The 19,936-nt window shown below is 34.8% G+C and overlaps 1 protein-coding gene and 1 long non-coding RNA gene across 5 annotated transcripts in view; both read left to right on the top strand.

Annotated features, from left to right (window-relative positions):
- The first annotated feature begins 565 nt into the window (after positions 1-565).
- The window catches only part of ATP8B (ATPase phospholipid transporting 8B), a 71,789-nt gene continuing 52,418 nt past the window's right edge, over positions 566-19,936 (top strand). The window contains exons 1-2 of one of the 2 annotated variants that reach the window (XM_069504274.1): positions 566-754; positions 4,336-4,401. The gene's annotated coding sequence lies outside the window, so the exon portion shown is untranslated. Of the gene's footprint in view, positions 755-4,335; positions 4,402-17,551; positions 17,825-19,936 lie in introns of those variants that run through there. The other variant, XM_034977483.2, reaches the window with a different exon arrangement.
- Positions 9,847-11,788, top strand: LOC138403465 (uncharacterized). Of its 3 annotated transcripts, XR_011237727.1 has the most exons (3): positions 10,147-10,219; positions 10,328-10,948; positions 11,278-11,788. It is a non-coding gene; the product is annotated as an uncharacterized lncRNA (long non-coding RNA). The 3 variants fall into 3 exon arrangements; XR_011237726.1 differs by lacking the exons at positions 10,147-10,219; positions 11,278-11,788 and adding an exon at positions 9,847-10,121 and having other exon boundaries at positions 10,328-10,985; XR_011237725.1 differs by lacking the exon at positions 11,278-11,788 and having other exon boundaries at positions 10,328-10,985.

Raw genomic sequence — 19,936 nt, 5'->3', positions numbered from 1 at the left:
AACATGCTTGACCGTGTGCGGCGCCTATTATGTTTGCACGAATCGTAGATAGAGTAATAAAGGTAGATACAGGAACGTTTGCTTTCTCATTCACACTAAAAAAAAGCACAGATAAAGTTACTAATGTCATAAACAGAGACGCAGCTAACCAATTTCTTGTCCCTTATCATGTAACTGGTTTTTTTTCAACAATACATACAAGGAATGCAACTTTAGTTGCAAAACAAACTTTGAGAATTCATGGCGTAATTGTATTTCTCATAAGTTATTTACTTGTTTTTACATAAAAAACGTTGAATACAAATATTTTTGATCGGTTAATACAAATATTGACTACTAAACCATGGTAATAAATGTAGTGTTATTCATCGTTACGTCGTGCTATCGCTATCTCATACGCGGTTACACAGTACTTCAATCTACCTTTATTACTCTATCTACGGCACGAATGTATATTCGTGACTCGTTTATGTTTGGAAATATAAATATATGCGTATAGTCTATGATTCTGGCTTTGAAAAAAGAGGTTGGCAACATTGTATTTCTGTCAATGTCAATCGGTATCTTGGATGGAATACCTAAAGCCTATCGTATAGTGTGAAAATCACGTAAAAATCAGAAAATTGTGAGGCTTGTGTCATGTGCGTGATTTTATAACTTACTATAAATTTTGAATCACAAATGAACCAAAAACTATTTTCAGTGAAGTGTACATAATTAATGCTTTTCTCTGTGGGGCGTACAGTTCACTTAAGTAAGTATTGTTAATCAGAATTCAGAATATAAAATTGTTTCAATAAACAGTTGTCAACTCTTGACTCTACTTTCACTTTTATAAGCGTAAGAAATCACTATGTATTCGTAAAGTAGTATACGTAATCATTAATTTGGAAAAGTACGTGTTTTAGCCAGCAAACAGTGTACACCCAAGTGTTTACGACTGTATGTCTATTTTTAGATTGCCAAAATATAGCCGCCAACCTGTTGTAACCGGGTTATCGAAAGAGTTTCGAGATTTTATAAAATCCATTCCTTGAGTTTGTTATTTTCATCAATGTTCTTAATATGTTTACTCTAACTACGAACAAGTATTGAGCCTAAAGTTAAAAAAATATGATAAGAATTGTAAATTAAGTTATAGGAAAACTGAGTGCCATAAAATAAAACTACAAGATAATTAAACCCTTGCCACTAAACGAATGTAAGGATCAAAACCCAAGTCTATGGAATAAGGATTACAAGGCTTTCATTTCAGAGTCAAAAAAATGGGTTGAACTTAGTAGTTTTTGGTACAAAAGGAGTTTGTAGTTGATAGAGGCTTGTTCCATGATTGTAATGCTACCACTCTTATTATAATGAAATGCACCATTTTCAAGTACATTACAAAAACACTTCTAACCTCAAAAGGGGTAAAACTCACAAACAAAAAGCATACTGAGCTTTACATGAGCATTTTGCCAATACTCACAGGCTGAAATATAATGTAACTAAGTCTAAAATGTTAGTGTTTCGAGCAGGCAAGGGTCCGGTCCGGAGAGGGTACTTGAATACTAGATGGTTCGGCAGTTCGGGCTGTGACAAAGTTCAAATACTTGGGACATGTTCTTACTGAGCACCTGAAGGATGACTGTGATATTGAGAGAGAAAGGAGGGCACTCTCGATACGCTGTAACATGTTAGCTCGAAGATTGGCAAATGCAGCAAATCCGTCAAGATTGTACTGTTTAACGCGTATTGCCAGTGCTTCTACACTTGCCAACTTTGGACAAATTTTCTCCGAAAGTCCTACACAGCATTGCGCGTGCAGTATAATGATGCTTTTCGCATATTGATGGGTTTGCCTAGATACTGTAGTGCGTCGGGTATGTTTGCCGAATCGAGAGTGCCTGATTTTTATGCGGTAATGAGGAAAAGAGTGGCTGCCTTCTGGGAGAGACTCCGGGCATCTCAGAACAGTATTCTACAGATGGTTTGTAACGGAATGCCTAGCAATATTTTTACATATTGGCTATCTGTGCATCATAATAGTAATAAGAAATAGAAATAGATTTGTTGACAAGGACGCCTGTGAAGAGTTTTTTAACATTCACAGTTAGTTAATAAGTTTGTATGTACATGTAGTTCATTTTACTTTATGTTATTTTAATTTATATAATGGTATATTTTATTTTATGAATAATATGTATACTGGGTTCTTTGCCTTTAATAAAAAACTTTATTATTGTTTAACAAATTAATTATTATGATTATGATTAACACCAACTGAAATTTTTGTCTCTATCATTTGTATGGGGTTATGTAACAGAGAGCAGAGAGCTAAATTCTTTCCATGGATAGAGTATAGTATAGTTTTCGCGCTAAGTTTCAACTCAAGAATTGTGTCATACATAACATATAACTAACAGGTGTTAGGTCTCTCATGTTTGGATCAATTAATGTTTGAATAATTTAGTAGATTCAATGTTGTTTAAGGTGGTTTGGCCTTGAACTTGGTTTTGCACAGGGTTATGCTTAGAAATCTTAGCAAAAGAAAAAAGATTTTAAAATATAATTGCTGTTAAATCTTTAGTCATGTAAAATTTTAATTTATGCCTATAATTTAGCTTATTAAAATAAAATAAAAATCTTTTTTATTCAAATAAACTTTTACAAGTACTTTCGAATAGTCGGATGCATCTACCACTGGTTCGGAATGCCTTTCCTTGCCTTATGCCCGCGACTTCGACCGCGTGGACTATACAGATATCAAACCCCTATTTTACCCCTATTTTTATAATTTTCAAAAATCCTTTCTTAGTTTGAGCTGTGTGTTGATAGATCAGTCAGTCAGCTTTTCCTTTTATATATTTAGATAAGTAGTTTTTTTCAGCAATGTAGGTTTACTGAGGAATAAGATGTTTGTATTGAAAATCATTCAAAATGTCATTTGTCAGTTAAAGTTTAGTTTTGCTGATTTATAAACCAGCCTTAAAACTAACAAGGTTGGAACTAATTTGTGTCTAACATCTACACAATGCGTTGTACCAGTTCAGTTACATATTGATAGCGATCGTAAGAAACACCTCTTTAATTTATTCTTTTAGTTTAAATTTTATATTATCGTCAGGAAGACTTTTTTAATTGGGCCCGAACAGAGAAACAGGTGTTATAAACCTAGGTGACGAAAGTTTTCTACACCTGAATAGCGCTATGACGTGACGTGTGCCGTTTGATGAATGTTATTTTACCTTGGCTATTTAACATTTATGGGGCAACGCCCACTAAGACGACCCGTGGGTCATATCTCCTTGAACACGGCTTTATTACGGTGTCTTGACTCCTGACACATTTTTATTGATTGCTATACTTTATACAATATGAAAAATGGACACAACTGGAATATACCTAACAACTATAAAAACATTTGCCTTTTTGCTCAACCCAAATTCACTATTTATAAATGCCACAGCAAAAGGGCGATAAAAGTGCTAGCGGCCGTGTGCAAATAAAGCAAAGAGCTTCAAGTTATTAAGGCTTTCAGTTATCAGTGGCGAGTGAGGGTAGGGCTGCTTTGTTGCTTTAGCCCAAATGCCAGGAGTGGCCCGTGACGTCATCGTGCGGAAAACTAAAATGGCGCGACATTTCACGGTACCGACACACCCTAGCCCACCCTAATCTCTGCCATGACAGGGTTGTTCAATGTACCCCAAAGCACCCGCCGAGGATCGACCCAGTTCTTTTATGTTAGCTGTTAATCGGGCTTTAACGACTTTGCGGGCGATAGGATTACATAGATATCTCCTGTAATAAATTTGTAGATCATGCAATTATCTATAAAAAATTGTCTTTACACTTTTTCTCCTAAGTGTTACTGTTTCTGAGATATTACAACTCAAATAGTTGAAAAAGTTGTTTTCTTCATAATTTTCAAAAGTACCCAGCACATTTAAACATCACTGGAGATACTTATAATAAAAGTGAAAGTATTTTTATATTAGTCTGTTTATGTAGTATATACAAACTGTACTGTACTGGTACTGTTTAGTAGTATATAGTTATTGGTCTGTAGTATATACAAACACAACAATTCATGAGAATATAAATAATGACACTAATACATGTGTAGAAACAAAAACTATTTTATACTTTGTTGTGGTTTAGGAAGTCGGATTTTTAATATTTTTTTAGTGTTTGTGATTAGGTATTGAAGTCGGCTTTTATATTTTGTAAAAAAATTACCAATCTTTGTCCAAATAGGACGGAGAATGGAGCGCACGCAAATGGAATTGCGGTCAAACCCCGGGTCACAAGAATTAATTAATTTTCCTTTCAGAAGCAATCTTTTTTCTTTTTCAGGTAATCACAATGGAAGCTTTACAGCATAGTTCGACGACCACTCGCCAATTTGCATAGCAGCCTTGGGTGAGTACATTACTTTAAATACATACGCGACTGAAGACATCTAGTAGGCAGCTAAAGTACCTAACTACTAGTTTGGTACTTTAGCTGCCTACTAGATGTAAAAAAAACTTTTCAAAGCCTCAATAGCTCAACCGGTAAAGGAGTGGACTGAAAACCGAAAGGTCGATGACGGTTTAAACTTCGCCCGTTGCACTATTGTCGTACCTACTCCTAGCACAAGCCTGACGCTTAATTAGAGAGGAAAGGGGAATATTAGTAATTTAACATGGCTAATATATGGCCCACTACTGAGCCAGGTCTCCTCTCAGAGTGAGAAGGGTTTAGTCAATAGTTTGCCACGCCTAGCCCAATGCGGATTTGCAGACTTCACACACCTTTGAGAACATGGAGAACTCTCAGGTCAGGTTTCCTCACGATGTTTTCCTTCACCGTTAAAGCAAGTGATATTTAATTGTTTTAAAAACCCACAGAACTCCGAAAAGTTAGTGGTGCGTGCGTGTCTTAACCACTAGGCTATCACCGCTTTAAAAAAATGGAGGTTGTCATTAAGGAAATTAATTGATTTCCTTAATGACAAAGTTACAATCGGTTTTGTATTCAGCTGCTGATATTGATGAAGTTATTGTAACTTGTTCTGCTTTAAAAAGCGTAAGCTAAGTTTAGTAGTAACTTCTAAGCTTCTTGCTAGTGTTTGTAAGTGATTTGAACTACCATAAACAACAGACATAATGAAGGCATTACATGATACAAAAAGATTTAGATTTTAAGGCCGGAAAGATATTAAGTATGTATCTTATATATCCATAAATCATAACACAATACCTAACCACCGTCGCGTCGCCCCGCGACGCTCACGCTGTTGAGTCGAATAAGCTTGTAAGTTATTCATTCTATGCGAATAAGATCGTTGTATTTTCTGTGACCAGAGAAACATCAGTAACACCTAATTCAATTCCGTGACTTTACCCGACGATAGGTCTGTAGCAATGGTATTTTTTTTTCAATTACTTAATTGCTTTCGTAAAGCGGACTTTAACGTCAGACACTACGGTAGATTAGATTTCAATATAATTACCTTCTACTTCAACTGAATTATCGATCCGTAAACGCGAATAAATGTGCTAGGCGTGATTATGAATGACGATCCAACTATAATAAGTCTATGCGTTCCAACGTTATTTGGAATAACGTTAACGGGTATGTTTTCATTCATTTAGGTAATGTATTTCACTGACGAAGCTACTATAAATCTGATGATCAGGTTATAATGGATGGTTCCACCAAATCGTTTTACCCTACCTTAGCGGGTTTGGCGTATAGTCGTTTACCTTCTTTTTCCCTTAGAGTTATGAGCAGCCTATATTGACAGAATGACCGCATCGCATAGTCGTATAGGTGCCACACCTAACTCAATCACGTAGCAGGGACTTCGCTAATGTTCCTGAAAGTAGAACGGCGGAACTGTGTAAAGGGGTCGTTTTTACTTAGTCTGATTTATGGCTTTATTTCTTTTGGTAACATGGTTTAAGGCTTTAATAAGTAATACACTAATAACATTAATCACCAAAACTTTTAAGTATGTCTAAAACTTATATCGCACCTTTAGAAAGAAATGGGCTTAAATTGAGCAAAAAATTGAGTTTTCAATGGACAAATAACTATATGTATTTGCAAAATTTCAAACGGACAAAATAAATTGTCACAACTTCGTATTTTTTGTTGAAAGCTGCAAATTAATTCAAAAACATTCGTTTAATGAATCTGTTAAAACATAACTTTTAAAAGATTTTGCAATTTTTGAGTACTAAATTAAGTGTTGACCCGCCCCGACTTTGCACGGGTGAGGTTTACCTACCTATTCTATAAACAAATATACTATATATAAATACCTACAATTACCAACTGTACAATATTATAATATTATGTAAGTAACCTTTTGATTTGTAAATATTCATTTCATCCAAAAAAAAAATCCAAAAACACAAAATGAACCTTCTTCGTGAAATGTTCTGAAAGATAATGATACCTGTATTGAACGTACTGAGAAGTTCAGGTACTTACCAAAGTTTTTTTATCAAAATCCTAATTCTTATAATCCTATAGTTACTAATAAGAAAGAAATGAACATTCATGTATTTTTAAAGTATGTAACTTGAGGAGTTTTGACTTCCAAATCCAAAACTATTCATTAGATCTTCCCCTTTATATTATGGAAAACCTGCTAATAATACAACCTTTATAAAGAAAAAGTTTTTCTCAAAATCGGCTCAGATTTGACGGAGTTGTTATGGAGAAACCTCATCGAAATTTTCATTACCTATCCCGAAAAACAATAGAGTTCTTTCGAGGTAAAAAATATTGTGTATGTTAAGTGTTAAGCCAGAGTAATAGCTATTTAAATATGTATATTGTATGCCAATTAACAATTTCATTAAGTAATATGCGTCCAGTAGTTTCAGCGTGATGCGCGCACAGATAGACAGATTAATGAAAAAATACCGTTTTAATAAAAATGTATTTAAAGTGGAGAAATAGAATATTGTCGCGTTGTCGTTATTATCTGTAGACTATAGGTACATATATGTATATAGGTGTAGATTTAGTTATTTACTTACCAGTTACCTAACTTAAGGTAAATAATAATATTGTCACCTTTTAATAATTCAAAAGGTACTAACGATTAAAACTAATGGTTAGCTAGTAACTTTTACAGATGAGTTCCAATTTTATGCTACAGCGAAGGCTACAGCATCATTGTTTATAATCTAAATTCAAATGGGTACGACATTGACCTTATGGTCAACAATAGGACACGACTATTTTGAGGATGAGGAAGTAGGTGTAAACATTCCGAATTTCGTGACACACCCAATTCATGGTACCTACCTACTTGCATCGTGATAAAACTCAGTGTTGTCAAGACCAAGCTAATAAAATGTTTATTAATAATAATGAGTTAGCCAACGTTTTTGCATAGAGTCGTCAGAATCAAATCGACAAAACGACAAACAACGCTTCTGGCAAAAGGACGATACGAAATAGTATGACCATGCTTATTTTAGGGTAAAAAAATATTTCAAAAAAGATACAAAATTATGAATGGAAATATGTTCTACTAACGATACAGAACCACAAAAAAAACGTGCAAAACCAGAAAAAACTTCCTGTATAATTATAAACGCGAAAGTACTATAAGACAAAGGCTAGTTTAAGTCCCGGAAAATCTTACCTTCTTTCTGTCAAATATTGGATCGAGTCAGCAAGATTTGGTCATAGATCATAAGCCATAGGAGTCCTTTTTTGTGTTCGATTTCCCCCGACTTGAGAGATAGACTATTAATATCGGTCGTCTTTAGCTCTGTCGTAAAAGTGTTAATCATCTCAAAGTGCTCAAACTGTTTACACCGAGAGAATGAAGTCATGGTCGGGACGCTGCTGTGTATAATAAATTATTATTGTTGTCTGACTTGCTAACGTTTCAAAGGTTTCCCATTAAGTCACTACCAAAATATTTATTTCTGCTCAAACTGTCGTGTGATCTTCTTAGAAATTCTACGATTGTTATGGTTTCGCTTTCGAGCTAACCAAAGTGAAGTAGCCGCCTAACATTCGTATAATCCGCTGACGTATCGAAATGAGAAGGACATTGTTTTCAATATTAGGCACACTACACACTTAACTATATTAGCTGATCCGCTTCGGTTTTGCTAGGGTGCAATTTATGAAAATCCCCGTCTACCTTTATTTCTATAGAAACAACCTACATCTGAAATATCAAGTTTCGAGACTCAGCAATTTTAACTGTAACTTGGACTGTCACTTTAAAATTTATATCCTTTTAAATATTGTACTTAGCATGCGAAACCAATAATTAATCCATGGTACTTAGTTAAGTAAGACCAATATATATTTTTGCTTTTAGCCTAGTTAATTTTTTTGCCAGAGACCGAGCTTTGCCCAGACACCAGATGTCAAAATTGTCATCTGGGTAAGCCGTGGTTGTACTGCCACGTCGTTAACTAAAGAACTGGTGGGATGTTTAGACAAGTTACTAAAAACTTTTTACGTATCCTCAGTTTTCACTAATTTCACTTGATAAGTCCTTAAGGTGACGCAGGACGCTCGACCAAACCTATTTGCTTTTCACTTGACATTGTATGAGAAAGGTGAGAGGCACGATGATTTTCACCGAAATCAAGGGTTTAGGAAAAGTATTTTTGAGAAAAAACTACTGAGTTTATGCTTGCAAAGTATAGTTATTTCAACTAATGAATAAATAAACTATGTCTAATGTTAAATTTCTTTAGAATTTTCATACTCCTAATCTTACTTATTTACGCCCAAAGTTGTCATAAATTTAGTGTTAAAATATGAATCTCTTGAGGCTCTTAACTTTAAAATCAATATTATTTTCAATGTTTAATATATCAATAAACCTAGATAATGACGAGATAAATCGATATAATACTTAGTTTTGAGCGTACAATATCAAATAATGTAGTAATTACCCTCCTACGTTTGTATGAAGAAAGCTCCGTCCTGAGCCCTCTTAAACAAGTTTTCCTACTCTATAAAATATCAACGAAATAACTTTGATAAATGCAAATCACATTTTGCAGACTTTTGCTTTGTATGTTGTTGTAGCTTGTAACGCGTAAAACTTAACTCCTCACGCGCCATTTTAACTTTTTGTGTCAAATTTCATGTCAAAAGTACGGTTTTAGTCCCTATTTTAAAGGTGAACCGTACTTTTGACATGTCAGTTGACCCATAGAGTTAAAATGGCGCTTGAGGAGTCATTTTGTACGGACTGTACCTAGTAGTGATCAGAAAGCTAGCCATTAAGTATAATGAACTAGTGACGCAACCTTTCCATTACATAAATTTTATTAAAGCTTAATAAGTTGCATGCTATGTCTACTTGTACGTCCTGATGACGTAATGTTTGGCGTGTCTACTGTCGAGGTAGTCTTCAGTAAAGTAAATGCTTGTCGTTCTTCATCGAGACATACCGATAACATATTAAAAGAAGGGAAAAGTGGACGTGGATTTGAAAAATCTCATAGTACGTACCAAGACTTAGCATATAAAAAAATCGGCCAAGTGACAGGTAGATAGGATAACAAGGAGCACAAGTGACCCCCCGTTCCCATCCCACTTGTCGTTTGTCGTTTATGTCGCTTGATATTCCAGTGGCAGTACATTTTGAGAAAAAATCGGTTTCCGACAAGTGTGAATAGCTTCTTATAAAGTGTTCTGCTACTGGAAAATCTGATAAAAATCCGTGTCCGACAAGCGACAAGTGGGAATGGGGTGTAAAGAAAAAAATCCAAAAACCGTAAATTTCTGGTTTACATCACAAAAAAATTTTAATTGTATATTAGTACTTTCAACTTTCAAAGTAAGATTATATTACCAACTGCAGGCCTAGCATGGGCCGGGAAATTTTCTCCCCGAGGAAAGGATAAAAATTTTATCCCCTCCGATAGTTATTTCCACTCTCCGAGCATGGGCACAGGGTTGGATATAATTATCCCCGGTGATAAGGCGGGGAAAGACTAGTCCTCGGTTAATGTCAAAGTGTTATTATTTTTTATCTGTGCTTTTGATTTTGCTCGTTTTCGTTACTCGTAACTCGTCTGTGGCTGCTTTTTATTTTAAAAGAGCTAGAAGCCGGAGCCGTAAAATAGTTTAAAAAACATTCACAGAAGATTATGCACGTAAGTATTGTTATTGTTTGTGTTAACCTAACCTAACTCCACTTTTGAATTATCCAAATTAAAAAATAATCGAATAGTTGAAATTCCTAGCTATCACAGTAAGTATCACAAAGACAATTTGTGTTAGTCAGTACACAAAATTGAAGTGAAAATATATCGATATTGTTAGCGACAAAGAAATGCATAAATTGTTGTTTTATTTGCAGACATGGAAATATGTACTTGAAGAAGGGCACTGGCCACTGACTGACAAGTATGATGAGGCAGCTCGGGATGTAGGACCACCGGGAAATGTCTCAATAGTGCCGTCGGTCACATATATGAGCACATAAGTGTTCAATATTAATTATCACTGTTGGGCATAAATGCTCAACAGGAATTGGACCTGAAGACTCCATAATGGGCCAGCCAGAGAGATGCGTGTATTAATTTAGTTCTATTAAATGTGTGTCTTGTATAACAAACTCAAAATAACTTTAGGTACCTACCTATTGGAATAGGTAAGTTAGGTACACATCTTATCAACATAAAATATTTTCATTATTGTTTGAGATGATGATAAAACTAACAGTTCAGCACACTGCACTGAGAAGAGTTCAATATCACTTAAAATTGGTTAAGCTGGTATGGTTTGAGCTATTAAACTAACCTAATTTCTTTATAAGCATGTCAAGCCAATGTTTTTTATCTTATGGCAGGAAATCTTTGAAGTGTCGGTGGTGGACTATGGTGAGACTGTCGTTTAACCCACTTTGTACACAGTGGGTACTTTATAAAACCAATAGCCCCGAGTGGTTTTCCTATAAATGCCAATAAATAAATAAAAAGTAAGTAGAGGATATGTACATTTTTGTAATTTGTAAATAGTTATGAATATAGGAAGTTATTCTATGGCAGTGTGGTTTGATTGAACATTAAACTTGTTACTTCCTTTTCTTAAGGATAATAGCACTACTTTACATCAGAGATTTGTGTACATCCAAATAAGCATTGTTTTAATTGGTATTCCTAATATTATGCCTAAGAGTTTGTGTTTGTTACTCAATCACACAGAAAGAGTACTTAAAGCAAAATTATTTTTTGAAGAAACTTATTTTTTGTTATAGCAGCAATAGAAATAAGTACAAAATTTCAACTTTAACCTGTTACGTTTCAGGAGACAGACAGATGGAGAGCTGAGACTGTAATAGGGTCCCATTGGTACCCTACAGAACCCTAGTAGTAGTAGTAGATATAAGGATGGGTTTGCACAAGGTGGTTTTAGGTAATAGGTACTTAAAGAAATATATTTTAATGCAAATATGTATTTATTATTCCATCCCTTTTTCCCTTTTATTGTCGGGCAACAGTTAGCAGTCTGGTTTGATCCATAGATATGTGAGATTTCTTTATTTGTTACATTTTCTAGTCTGTCCTTTGGTTGTTCCATTGGAATTCTGAAATATACAATTTATACATTAATGATTTTCAATAATAATAAATTAAGAGTAAGAGGATATACTGAAATGGTCTATAAAGTATAATAGGCTAACATATTTACTCTTACAAAACACTTATGATGAACCATTATAATTTGTAAAGTGTTATTGTGTTTGTGTATCATTATGTATTTAACTATGATATAGGTGTGTATTTTAATTTAAGAATTGTTTTGTTAAATTAGACTCCTGCCTATTTTGTTCAAATAAAATATGATTTTATTATAATGAGTCATTGTGTTATTTTATATTTCCAATAATCCATACTAATATTATAAATGCGAAAGTGTGTCTGCCTGTCTGTCTGCTAGCTTTTCACAGCCCAACAGTCTAACCGATTTAGATGAAATTTAGTACCTACAGAGTTAGCTTACATCCCGAGGATGGACACCGGCTACTTTTTATTCTGGAAAATCAAATAGTTCTCACAGGATTTTCAAAACCTAAATCCACACAGATGAAGTCGCGGGCAATAGTCATCCCATGACCTTGACTTGTATCTCACTGGTAACTACCATCTGCCAAGAGTCTTATAGATGTGAGGACGTAGAATAAATAGATAATAGCCGCATGTAGGACCTATTTGTAGGTACCTACTACCTACCTAAGTAGGTACCTATTCGTTTGCACAAGATGGTTTTAGGTAATAGGTAAGTACTTAGGTACTTACTTTTATGAATCCATCCATCGAATTAATCGGCTTTAGTGCTTCATTAAGCTGCTCGCACAAGTACAGCACATAATATTTGTCCATCCGAAACAAGTGTCGGAACTCAGCGTCGGGAAATTCAAAGGGATTACTTCCATCACTAATTACGTGCTCATGTTATTTTCGTTCTAAATTCTCTATTTCAAACTAATAAAAAAAGCGCGAGACATGTTTTTTGATCTTTTAATAATTGAGTTAAAGTTCTATGAGCTTATACCCACCTCTAATCTCGATGATAAAATTATCCCTCTCAAATGTCAAAAAAGGACAGTTTATCTTCTTTTATTTGGCCCCATGCTATAGACGGTGGATAAATAGTCCCCCGAGTCCCCGTGAAATGTCAAACGGGGATAAACTTCTCCTCTCCCCTGTTGCCGTGCTCTGAGGGGTGGAGAAGTTAATGTTATCTCCTGTGCAGTGGATAAAATCGGGGGATATAATTTTTATCTTCGGCCCATGCTAGCCGTGCTGCAGGCCTAGCATGGGCCGGGAAATTTTCTCCCCGAGGAAAGGATAAAAATTTTATCCCCTCCGATAGTTATTTCCACTCTCCGAGCATGGGCACAGGGTTGGATATAATTATCCCCGGTGATAAGGCGGGGAAAGACTAGTCCTCGGCTAATGTCAAAGTGTTATTATTTTTTATCTGTGCTTTTGATTTTGCTCGTTTTCGTTACTCGTAACTCGTCTGTGGCTACTTTTTATTTTAAAAGAGCTAGAAGCCGGAGCCGTAAAATAGTTTTAAAAAAATTCACAGAAGATTATGCACGTAAGTATTGTTATTGTTTGTGTTTACCTAACCTAACTCCACTTTTAAATTATCCAAATTAAAAAATAATCGTATACCTAGTTGAAATTCCTAGCTATCACAGTAAGTATCACAAAGACAATTTGTGTTAGTCAGTACACAAAATTGAAGTGATAATATATTGATATTGTTAGCGACAAAGAAATGCATAAATTGTTGTTTTATTTGCAGACATTGAAATATGTACTTGAAGAAGGGCACTGACTGACACATACTAAGTATGATGAGGCAGCTCGGGATGTAGGACCACCGGGAAATGTCTCAATAGTGCCGTCGGTCACATATATGAGCACATAAGTGTTCAATATTAATTATCACTGTTGGGCATGAATGCTCAACAGGAATTGGACCTGAAGACTCCATAATAGGCCAGCCAGAGAGATGCGTGTATTAATTTAGTTCTATTAAATGTGTGTCTTGTATAACAAAATAACTTTAGGTACCTATTGGAATAGGTAAGTTAGGTACACATCTTATCAACATAAAATATTTTCATTATTGTTTGAGATGATGATAAAACTAACAGTTCTGCACACTGCACTGAGAAGAGTTCAATATCACTTAAAATTGGTTAAGCTAGTATGGTTTGAGCTATTAAACTCACCTAATTTCTTTATAAGCATGTCAAGCCAATGTTTTTTATCTATGCCAATATATTTTAAGCCAATGTACTTTATAAAACCAATAGCCCCGAGTTGTTTGCCTATAAATGCCAATAAATGAATAAAAAGTAAGTAGAGGATGTGTACATTTTTGTAATTTGTAAGTAGTTATGAATATAGGAAGTCATTCTATGGCAGTGTGGTTTGATTGAAATTAAACTTGTAACATCCTTTTCTTAAGGATAATAGCACTACTTTTAGATCTGTTAAGTTAACATCAGAGATCTGTGTACATCCAAATAAGCATTGTTTTAATTGGTATTCCTAATATTATGCCTAAAAGTTTGTGTTTGTTACTCAATCACACAGAAAGAGTACTTAAAGCAAAATTTGTAGGGTTCATTTTGAAACTGTTATTTTTTATTATAGCAGCAATAGAAATACAAAATTTCAACTTTAACCTGTTACGTTTCAGGAGAGACAGACAGACGGAGAGCTGAGACTATAATAGGGTCCCATTGGTACCCTACAGAACCCTAGTAGTAGTAGTAGATATAAGGACGGGTTTGCACAAGGTGGTTTTAGGTAATAGGTACTCAAAGAAATGTATTTTAATGCAAATATGTATTTATTATTACATCCCTTTTTCCCTTTTATTGTCGGGCAACAGTTAGCAGTCTGGTTTGATCCATAGATATGTGAGATTTCTTTATTTGTTACATTTTCTAGTCTGTCCTTTGGTTGTTCCATTGGAATTCTGAAATATACAATTTATATATTAATGATTTTCAATAATAATAAATTAAGAGTAAGAGGATATAATGAAATGGTCTATAAAGTATAATATATTTACTCTTACAAAACACTTATGATGAACCATTATAATTTATAAAGTGTTATTGAGTTTGTGTATCAATATTTAACTATGATATAGGTGTGTAACTTGTTTCAGTTAATATGTTAGGTATTTTAATTTAAGAATTGTTTTGTTAAATTAGACTCCTGCCTATTTTGTTCAAATAAATGATTTTATTATAATGAGACATAGTGTTATTTTATATTTCCAATAATCCATACTCATATTATAAATGCGAAAGTGTGTCTGCCTGTCTGTCTGCTAGCTTTTCACAGCCCAACAGTCTAACCGATTTAGATGAAATTTAGTACCTACAGAGTTAACTTACATCCTGAGGATGGACACAGGCTACTTTTTATTCTGGAAAATCAAATAGTTCTCACAGGACTTTCAAAACCTAAATCCAGAAGTCGCGGGCAATAGTTATCCCATGACCTTGACTTGGTTACTTTTTATTCTGGAAAATCAAATAGTTCTCACAGGACTTTCAAAACCTAAATCCAGAAGTCGCGGGCAATAGTTATCCCATGACCTTGACTTGGTTACTTTTTATTCTGGAAAATCAAATAGTTCTCACAGGACTTTCAAAACCTAAATCCAGAAGTCGCGGGCAATAGTTATCCCATGACCTTGACTGGTAACTACCATCTGCCAAGAGTCTTATAGATGTGAGGACGTAGGATAAGTAGGGAATAGCCGCATGTAGGACCTATTTGTAGGTAGGTACCTACTACCTACCTAAGTAGGTAACCTAAATTAGGTACCTATTCGTTTGCACAAGATGGTTTTAGGTAATAGGTAAGTACTTACTTACTTTTATGAATCCATCCTCCGAATTAATCGGCTTTAGTGCTTCATTAAACTGCTCGCATAAGTACAGCACATAATATTTGTCCATCCGAAACAAGTGTCGGAACTCAGCGTCGGGAAATTCAAAAGGATTACTTCCATCACTAATTACGTGCTCATCTAAATTCTCTATTTCAAACTAATAAAGAAAGCTCGAGACATGTTTTTTGATCTTTTAATAATTGAGTTAAAGTTCTTATACCCACCTCAAATCTCGATGATAAAATTATCCCTCTCTAATGTCAAAAAAGGACAGTTTATCTTCTTTTATTTGGCCCCATGCTATAGACGGTGGATAAATAGTCCCCGGAGTCCCCGTGAAATGTCAAACGGGGATAAACTTCTCCTCTCCCCTGTTGCCGTGCTCTGAGGGGTGGAGAAGTTAATGTTATCTCCTGTCTAGTGGATAAAATCGGGGGATATAATTTTTATCTTCGGCCCATGCTAGCCGTGCTGGGGTATCATAATAATCTGAAAGAGCTTCTTAGTTCTTTCATACATTTAAACAGTACATGCTAAAACAGATTTTTATTTATTTTTATGCATATAAGTTTTTGACTTGTCGTGCCACCTGTGGAAAAAATATCCCTGTAGTACGGAACCCTCGGTGAGTGAACCTGACTCGCACTTGGTCGGTTTTTCTTTACAAAGGTTGTTGTAATGTCAGGTAGGTTTCAATGTCATGTAACATTGTAATTACAGACGTTTTGAAGAGTTAATTGCTGGTTCTTCTCGATAGGAAGGATCTTCCGCACCAGTGCGGTAAATTCACTTGACGATTCGAAAGCACCTTGTAAAAAAGGAGACTGATCACATCCCATACATGGTTGGGTTCAGAAATTGATGAACCGTTACAAGTTCCAAATTAGTGTGATTTGTTAGATAAAAATATTTTCTTTAGATTGCTTTAGTTTTAGTTTGAGCACAGTTTGAGTGACAATTGCATAAACAAGATATAAGGGCTCAAAATCCATGGTTAGGTTGTGTTAGATAATGTGTTATTTGAACAATATTTTTGCAATTACCAATTAAGTAATAGTAATTAGACGACTAGTGAACAGTTTAGATTGATTTCCTTTAAGTAGCCTACATAAATAATCCAACATAAAATAATACAACGTCCTATATACCTTTCTACAAGAACACAAACATTTTCTTTCATATTTTTCTATATTTAACTCTAAATTCAAATTATTTTTTGTGATTTTGGTTTATCATAAAATAAAGGATTTTTCCATTTTTTTTTCTGTAACAACAAATGCCCAATATGCCTTCGATTTTTTTTCTATTTATATTAACAAGTGCTGACGTATCAAAGCACCATTAACACATTCAAGTTAAGGCCAATATAGCAAAGTTGCGCAAGAGTCACACACCCACTCCGCGCGTAGGTACCATAAGTGCACACGTACCAAGACCGCACTACGGCCTGATGTCGTCACCGATACGGAAATCGATTTCCTTAAATACTTAGCTTACTTTTGCTATTAGTAGGTACTATTTTTATTCGCACCTATAAATGTAAAGATCGACATTGAAGAAATGCACAAGATTTCTTATCAGTTACACTTGGATTCTTGTGGAAGTTTTAGGGATGATTCACGTTTCACACAGACTTGAGTATAGTGCCGTTCTGTCGGGAAAACCAACAAGTCCGAAGTCTTATCTTGAAATAATTTATTACGGCAGTATTGGTATTCATAGTTACAATGAATGGTCATCATTGTTTCTAATGAATATAATATTTTCTGAATAAAACGCCTGTGACAGACGGGCAGACAGATCACAAGCTTAAACTATTTATATGCGGTAGGTAATAAATAAGTAGGAACAATTGCTATATTATGTAAAGTGGTATAAATTAAAAATAAAATGTCAGAATTTTAACAGGCAGCTAGCTAGTAGAAACTAGCTGTACATTGAATAATTACATTTTAGACGAAGTGAAAGCTATTATCTATACTATAAACTCTTGTTCAGTGTTGAATTAGCGAATTAATATGCAGCATTGTGAAGAGGTTCACCAAAGCTTTACATCCAAAGTGGGAACATGCGCCAGCCGCTATACAACACCGACTCACCTTGGGGTTTGCTGTTACGTGCTACGCTAAAATACACTACGCTATCAAAACAGTGCGTCTAGAACACCGTCGCGAGCAGCACGCTTTGCCTTCAATCGACAAATTCATAAAATACGCGAATACTTATACCTATTAACAGATTTAGTATTAACAGATGTAGAGATGATGTAGTAGTAACAGATTTTTCGTATCACCTAAAGTGCCGAAACGAAAGTGATTCTATTCTAATCCTTTACAAAAAACGATAGTATACGACGATAGTATTAAGGTGACTGTGAAAACTTTCCTGGATTTAAGATATTTCTTAATATTATCATTATGTGAGTTGACCATTAATTTTTTTAGTTTAGCCTCAATTTTTATTATTGTTTATTTGAACAAAATTGAACGCAAACCCGGTTAAACTTTGTTACCTAAATTGAATTGTCTTTTTATCTCACCGTGTCCCAAATTGTTCTTGACAACGTATGTAAATTATGTATATCAGCGTTATCGAATAACTTATTTTTTTAACTAACTTACAAAAAAAAGGAGTTTCACAATTCAGTGCGTTTTTAGGTTCCGCATCTCTAGAAAAAAACCGGCCAAGTGCGAGTGAGATTCGCGCACCGAGGGTTCCGTACTCGGCTATTTTTTCGTCATTTTGCACGATAAATTAAAAATTATGCACAAAAATAAATAAAAACCTGTTTTAGAATGTTAGGTAAAGAACTTTTATATGATACTCCACTTAGTATAGTTACCTATCTTACTTTGAAAAAAATACTTTATTTGTTAATGAACACATTTTAGTTTTCTTTTTGTTTGATGTAACTACAAATTCACGGTTTTCGGATTTATTCCTTTACTTGTGCTATAAGACCTACCTATCTACCAAATTTCATGATTCTAGGTCAACTGGTAGTACCCTATAAGTTTTCTTGACAGACACAACGGACAGACAGACAGTCACACAGACAGACAACAAACTGATACCATAAGAGTTCCTTTTTTCCTTTTGAGGAACGGAACCCTTATATTATGATCACTTCGTTGTCTGCCTGTCTGTCACGCAACGTCCCGTCTAGGGTCCCTCCTACTATTTAGGGTAGGTATTAGTTTATGAAAAAGAAAACATTTTTATTTATAAAACTAAAAATATCACAGTAGGTACCTATAATTCATGCTGTCGTTATATTCAATATATAAAAACAGAGTTGTTTGCAATATATTATATAGGTTTTATTACAAAATGTCTTGGAAATAATGTATATGAGGCTTTCGTTTGAATGTCAAATATAACATATTCCACGTTAATATATTATGTAGACTGAGAATATTACATATTTCCACTGGCTACCCTTTACAAGCGCCTATGTTTGATTTGAGTAGTGGTTAGCCTTGACCGGCAACAAAAGTTTTATCCTATTATGTCTACTTAGGCCGAGTCCAGGTTGACTGACTAGTATCCCACGAGTCTTGAGACACTAAACCGGTCTTGAGTCAAGGCAAAATTTCAACCTATTGTACCTATTAGTAAATCATTCATTCATTCGAAATACTCGTGATTGTCTTTTCTAGTATTTATGATATTATGCTATTGAAAGACTTTTCAAAAGCGGTTCAGTAGTTCCAGAGATTACTTCCTACAAACAAACTTACAAACTTTCATCATGATCATCATGATCAACCCATCACTGGCTCACTACAGCACGGCACTGGCACGGGTCTCCTCTCAGAGTGAGAAGGGTTTTGGCCATAGTCTACCACGCTGGCCATGTGCGGATTGGTTGACTTCAAACACCTTTAAGAACATTATGGAGAACTCTCAGGCATGCAGGTTTCCTTACGATGTTTTCCTTCACCGTTAAAGCAAGTGATGTTTAATTAATTAAAACGCACATAACTCCGAAAAGTTAGAGGTGCGTGCCCGGGATCGAATCCCCGTTAGGACGTCCGCCTCCTAGTGGAGACTAGGAGGCGGACGTCCTAACCACTAGGAAACACAAACTTTACCTCTTTATAATATTAGTATAGATTTTGGAATAACATATAATATAATTTTGATCCATCTCCTAAGATGATGATGAGATCGAAATTCATTTCAAATTCGGTGGTACCGAAGTCATGTTGCATTTGTCGACCTACTAATACAGTCCGTCTGTTTGTCCGTCCATGTGTCATAGCCATTTTATTTAGTAACTATTTAAGTTATTTATATTTACCTACTATTGACACCGTTGAATTTTGGCACAGTTTAAGAAACTTTTTACCAATATATTGTACCTACGTCCTACATGTATTTCAAATTAAAAAAAAAAGAAAACCTGACCTCTTGAACAAGAAACGTGAGAAAAAAATGACAAACGCTTTCGAGTGGGACTTACGAGTTGAATGTCCTAGGTCCTAATTTCTAAAATTTACTATATTGATAAATCTGAAAAAATTTCGTA

This window comes from Maniola hyperantus, chromosome 17, assembly GCF_902806685.2.
Source record: "Maniola hyperantus chromosome 17, iAphHyp1.2, whole genome shotgun sequence".
Classification (NCBI taxonomy): domain Eukaryota; kingdom Metazoa; phylum Arthropoda; class Insecta; order Lepidoptera; family Nymphalidae; genus Maniola; species Maniola hyperantus.
The sequence above is the reverse complement of the archived record's forward strand: the minus strand, read 5'-3'. Positions and strand labels throughout refer to the sequence as shown.